Here is a 7,029-nt window from a genome sequence, read left to right on the forward strand (position 1 = left end):
ATGGGAAAACACCCAAACATACGCATGCGCATTTCATGATGTTTATGACTCACTCAATATAATAAACAAAGAAATGTCGCAATGATCTTGGGGTAGTTTGTTATTTCAGAGCTTGTTATGACATGAATTTAAGGTTAATCAAGTTCACTGATAAATAAGATACTTCTGGAATTTTCGACGAACTTTAATTGTATGGCGGTTATCATAATTTTACGGTTGACTTAGGGAGTGTTCAGAAATACTTTGGTGGGGGGGGCTGGTAAAAGGGAGGGGGCCAAAAAGTTTTGGACCTTAAAAGAGGGGGGACCAAAAAGTTTTAGGTGGTAGGAAAGGGGGGGGGGGGCCAAAAAAGTTTTCCGCTTTAAAACACAAAATTTTCGCGCGCTTCGTGCACATTGAGACTCTATAGCCTACTCACTTTTAACATGGGCAAGTTTTGGTTTTCAGTGCTTTTGTTTGAAAAAATGATGGCACTTAGTGTACACATATCTATTAATTAACATTAAAGATGATCAGATTCATCTGGGTTGGTCTAACAAATACTGGCACTTTTTATCATAGAATTTTAATCTCTTCAAACATGATTATGTACCAATCTGATCAAAATACAACTAAATCAAGAAAATATTGCAAATTATACATTGGATTTCTTTGCACGTAAACTGCACACTTCAGTTTACTATTTCTTATTGCAAAATTATTTTGTACACATCTATAGGCCCATGGGTAGATTTACCATAGGGCAGAGTGGGCACAGGCCCAGGTGCCACGGTCTTTGAGGGCCAAAACTGATACATGTGTACCTCTGTATGACCAAATTAATCTCATATTTGACCATTTTAGCTTTTTGCATAAATTAGTTCCAATTTTAACAATATTTGACCATTCAAGCTTCAATATGGCCAAATTTTTGCATTTGTACTATCATAAAAGCCACGGATCCAAATTATATGCTGATGTGCATATGAACCTCAAAATAAATCCTCTATTTCATTAATACCTGTAAAATCAGATAAACACCCTGATTTGGGACAAATCTAAATTAAGCATAAAATGAAAATTTCCTTGTGCTTGTATTTCATGCTCAATTGCCCCACCGGGAATGTTTCAAACATTTACCTCCCCCAATGACATCTGACCCAGATACCACACCACTGGAAACAACACTATTAAGTATAATGTTTGTTATACGATAATGGGGGGGGGCAAAAAGTTTTGTCTGCCAAAAGAGGGGGGGCAAAAAAGTTTAGCGGTCCATCGAGGAGGGGTCCAAAAAGTTTTCGAGCGAAAAATTGGAGGAAGACCAGCCCCCCCTACCAAAGTATTAATGAACACTCCCTTATTCATTATTGTTCATTGTCAATTGTTATGTACTTTGTACCTCAAGTGTTTGCATTATTATGATATGCCTACATTATTAAATACAAGAAATGTCTTTAAAAAAGACAATGCCTCCAAGATACCAGTGGGCACCTTTTGTTATTAGTTAAGGAGACACTTATAATGCTAGCTTTAAGGTAACGCTATTGGATATAGATTTTTGTCTGATTGAAATATGTGAGTCCATTCTCTCCTGATTACAAGACTGAAAATTTTATTTTAATCGGATATTCGGTTACCAAAATATATGGCCTGTCAAAATGGCGCGAAACCAAGAAGTTGGCAACAAATTTCTTTTATTTTTGATATGCAATGATGTCAGGTAGGCCTTATTTTCTAATTATATATGCAAGAATTGTACAAAGTAGAATGTTCAGATCGGCTACAAAATAAGATATAAAACCCATGAATGTTTTTTTTCCATGCAAATTTCCATTTGCATAATTAATTAGGGCCCTAATCAACTTTTCTAATAAGTGGCCCAAATTAATTATGCAAATTGAAATTTGCCAAAACGCTAACCGTAATTTTGTAGTAGGTCTACAGTGTGTGTTCTACCCATGTACCATGCCTCAGTAGGCCTACTATAGCTCTTTTAATTGTATCTGAAATCTTTACTTTGCATAATTCATACAGTAATTAGAAAATCATCTGGCAACTGGACTTGTCAAAAATATAGAAAATAAAAAGAAAGTTGTTGCCAATTTTTTGTTTTGGGTTCGCACCATTTTGACAGGCCATATCTCAAGAACCGAATGTAATCTACAGGGCATAAGCTTTAACATATTATTTAAATAGAAAGAAAATCTAAATTTGTGCATTAACCAATAGGGCCACGGTCACCTAAAGCCATCTTGCAATCTTGCAGATAATTCTGATGTATGAAATAAGACCTTCAAACTTTCAGATATGGAGAGTTCCAGATGCAGGCAGCCGTTTCTGTTTTTTAAATGCATATATGCCTAAGTTGTATCAAGAGTCATTTCTCGTGGATTTTTTTGACTGAAAATTACGATTGTAACGTTTCAGATTTTTTTAATGCTTGTTTATTATATTTTGTATTCAGGACTAAAATAATATTAATATTATTATATTTAGGGGGTCTTTTTATAGGTCATTACTCTTTTGTAGGCCTATGTGTAATTGAATAAAAAATCAAAAACATTATTGTTTTGTTTTGTTTCCTTCATTTGTGCTTTGTCTTGCATCGAAAGGGCCAATATCAACACCTTGTTTGTAAAAAGTATGGGACCGATCGTTATTTACGGCAGGGGGGGTAATGGGCGTTTTGGAAAAAATATCGACAAAAAATTTCGCGTTCCCCCCTCGCGTCCGCTCAAAATTTTCGGATTCCCCCTTGTTTTCCCGAATTTCTCCATTTAAAACTTAACATTCCCCCCTCTTGGTTCAACGAAAATTTCGCGTTCCCCCTCAAGACCTAAAAAAAATTCGGATTCCCCCCCTCAAAACGCCCATCCCCCCTGTCGTAAATAACTATCACTCCCTATTGTGTGGGGAAAGATGATTCTTGCATTTTATTTTTATTTTTATCTTAACAAACAAAAAGCAAATTTCTCAGTCAAAGTCTTGAAACGGTCATGGGTATGCAAGCAAAAATATTGTACAGTACTCAGTAGAACATAAAACACAACCACGCATGGGAATTGGGGAAGCAAATACTTTAAAACGAATTATTCGAATTATATCAACGCAATAAAATTGCAATACTTTAGTACATGTATTTGAACAGCAATGCTCGGGCAGCAATGAAGCCGGCCATAGGCGCGGCTAGGCGTATCATACCATACATTGCAGTTCAAATGCATCGGATCATGATTGTGGCCTAGTCGAGCCTAGCATGCATGCCAGTCGGTCTGCTGACTCGCCGTGGCACAAAAATACCTCAATTTTGCACAAAACAATCCATGATGTCAAATTATCACATCCAAAGTGTCGCCATGAACGTCAGCTTCAACTTCTCCAGCCAAAGTTTTTGCATTAATAATCAGGTTTCATGTAATCATGAAATTAAACCTTGTTTGAGGTGTATTCCCATTGCCACAGCATAACGGTTTTCCAACTTGTCTTCAACGATAAAGCTGCTGATCACACCGAAGGCATTGAGGTGGTGTGGCTGCTGATGAGCGCTGAGGCTACAACCTATAATTAAAGACCGAATTAAAAAAGACTAGTTTGCGTCTGACGTCATGACAAAGGCGCGCCGTGATTGGTTGCTGACCTGCGCAGTATGGCATTTTTGGTCTGGTTTACAGGACGGCATACGCAAGCTAGTCTTTTTAATTCGGTCTTCAATTATACAACATATGAGTTTGAAAATATTCTAATGCATAATTCATTAACTTGATAGACCCACGCCATTGGCGCCACGTGCTAGGCGTTTCTAGAATCCCTATAGAATAAGATTAATTTTAATGCTAATTTATTGCACATGCTGAGGAAGTGTGATTACCTTTTGAACATTCGGAAATGGCGATAGGCGAATTTATGTATGGCGCAAAGAGGTGGGGGATATATATTGGGCTCTCGATATTGGGCGGAAATTAGAGTACTTGTCAGAATATAAATTTGTACAATCGGCCTACATGCCGCGCAATGTGCGGCATTTTAGGTGTAAATTTCAAAGCATACTACCTCCTGCGGAGGCAGAAAAACATATTTACAAATATCAAAATGATAAACATATCGAAACTTGCGACATACATCATTCATAGATTTTTTTTACCATTTTGTTGCTTTCATTGGAAAACACCGATTGTCAAAATGATGATTTTACATTAAGGGATCTAGAATGAGCGTTTTGAGCGTTTTGACAGTATTTTTTGTGGGACATGAGAGCACATCAGACATATCGAATTGCATTATGAATACGAAGAATGTCTTTCTGATATCAAATAATTTTCATTTTTTGAAATTCACGATATAATACAAATTTTACGACAAATGATTAAAATTTGATATTTTTCACATTTTTGATATATAACAGCTAGTTCTCGAAATAAATTTTATAAATCTAATGATATATTCTTAAAGTGTATGTAATTGGGAGGAAAACCGACGATCAATTGAAAATTTTGACCTTTCATATTGAAGATAGACCTATGGATTTTTCCCCAAAGACCTATTTTTTTTTTGTGTTTTGGGGAAAAAATTCATATCTTCAATACGAAAGGTCAAAATTTTCAATTGATCGTCGGCTTTTCATCCCACCTACATGTATACACTTTAAGTATAAATCATCAGATTTATAAAGTTTACTTCGAGTACTGTTAAATATTAAAAATATCAATTTTTTATCATTTGCCATAAAATGTGTACGTATTACATTGCGAATTTAAAAATATCTAAATTATTTGATATCAGAAGGACATTCTTCGTATTCCGAATTCAATTCGATATGTCTGATGTGCTCTAATGTTCCACAATAAATACTGTAAAAAAAAGTATATCTTTAATACGAAAAGGGAACATTTTCAAATGATCGCCGGCTTTTCCTCACAGCTACATAGTAGCAAATATCATTAGATTTATAAATTTTACTTCGAGGACTGTTAGATATCAATTATTTAATGATTTGCAATAAAATTCGTAGGCCTATTTATAGGCCTATCGCGTATTTTATAAAAAAAAATCAAAATTATTTGATATCATCAGGACATTCTTCGTATTCAGAATGCAATTCGGTATGTCTGATGCCCGGGGGTCTGATGTGCTCTCAGGCCCATTAAAATACTTTGCAAAGGTGACCGACCCCTAATAAAGTCACGTTTTATTTTTCCTTCCAACAATCATTTCAGAAACAAAAATACAAACGACTAAGTCATTCACAGGAAAACAACATTCTTTATTGCCGGAAAAGAAGAAAATGTCGGGGAAACCTAAAACCATAATAGGCGCGTAGGCAATTGGTTGGGAAAAAGATTATAGGAAGGAAACCGATATCCGGCCCATTATAGCAGACTGTAAATTGATTCTACTTAAAAAAAAGTCAAATGGGAGGAAGTCATGAATGTTTCGGTTATTTTGAGTGAGCTTTGGGCATTATTGCCAAGTTCAAGTTTAGTGTTAATGTTGTCATGGGTATTTTCGCAGTTAGTTTCGATTATGAAACATAAAAAGCTGACACGTAAATAATTAATGTGAGCTTAAAATAGATCGATCTATGATATGAATACCCTCTTATTGTTGCAATGCCATGAAAGACCTATAAATACCAATAACATCTTTGTTAAATGACTTGAAGTATGACTAATGCACATATTCGCATTATTTGAGTAATTATTTTAAGATATTATGCCCCAGTTTTTTACCACATAGGCCTAAGAATTGGACAATTTTATTAGATTATCAAAATATTTTTCTTTTCTTAAAGGTGCATTTCGTGATCCACAGCCTCATCTCCCACTTTTCCCAAAAAAAAAGTTGAGATTTTTACACCACTGGATACCTCTGGCTACATAATGTTTATGTACCAAATATTTCTTGCAGATTAATTCGTTTAGCAAAAATATCGCCAAATTTGAATTTCGTTCTGGTGCACCAGAACGAAATTACAACACATTGTCTATGGAGCAGTGTAATACACATAATCATGCATAACTCGCAAACGCAAAATTGGAATCAAGTGAAATTTTGGAAATAAGCTTTTTTCGTGGATATCTACATGTACTGAAAAATGTCATAAAAAGAGGATGCTAGGATCACGAAATCCTCCTTTAATCATAAGGGATCGGGATTCTTGTTTTTGTCCGATACCCATGGTTTCTATGATTTTCTCGAATGCTTGTTTAAAGAAGTATTTTTTCAGAACATTTTCCATAAAAATAGAGCATTAATTTTTTTGGGATTAAAGAAATATTACTGTTTTTTCAAGCGAAACAGAACCCAATCTTCATCCTTTAGTTAGTTGTAACTGACAATAAAATTCAAATTTTAGTAGGTCTGCAATCCGATTCTGAGGAGCAATGCATGGGCCAAAAACTTTGCATTTCTTAAAATTTCAGTCGCAAAATTCAAAGACTTTGCACAAGTCTAAGCATTCAAATTTTGAGTATATGCTACGAGTTTGCGCATAAATTTAATATTTTTATCTGAATTTTGATAATTGGTTATAAAAGATATTAGAAAATGTGTTTATCAAAAAATGTGAATGCATTTATTTATAATCTGAATTTAGTCTTAGTACAAGTCTTTCTCTTTGGGTTTGAAAAATGCAGGGCTGTAAGTGGTCCCTTGCAAAAATATAGGGAAAAAAGGGCAAAAAGGTTTTTGATATGATCCATATAGTAATACAGAGTGTTTGGTATAATTGTAATTTGGTGTCTTGCTTGATATCTTCTGCTTTCCATATGCTGTGGAGACTTTGAACTGCACCTACTGCTTTGCCGATTCGGTGCCTCGCATCTTCCTCACATGTCCCATATCCAGATATGGTGCCGCCCAGATACACAAATGAGTTTACTTGTTCCAGCTCCTTCAATTGTAATATCCAGTCTGTGGTTATATTTGGTGATGGCTTGAACTTAAGTTTTGGCTATATTTATTTTGAGTTTATAGTTGCTGCTTTCTTTGTGAGCTTTGTTCACCATGATTTGGAGTTCTTCTGGTGATTCTGCTATTAAAACTATATCA

This window comes from Amphiura filiformis, chromosome 3, assembly GCF_039555335.1.
Source record: "Amphiura filiformis chromosome 3, Afil_fr2py, whole genome shotgun sequence".
NCBI classification, from domain to species: Eukaryota; Metazoa; Echinodermata; class Ophiuroidea; order Amphilepidida; family Amphiuridae; genus Amphiura; species Amphiura filiformis.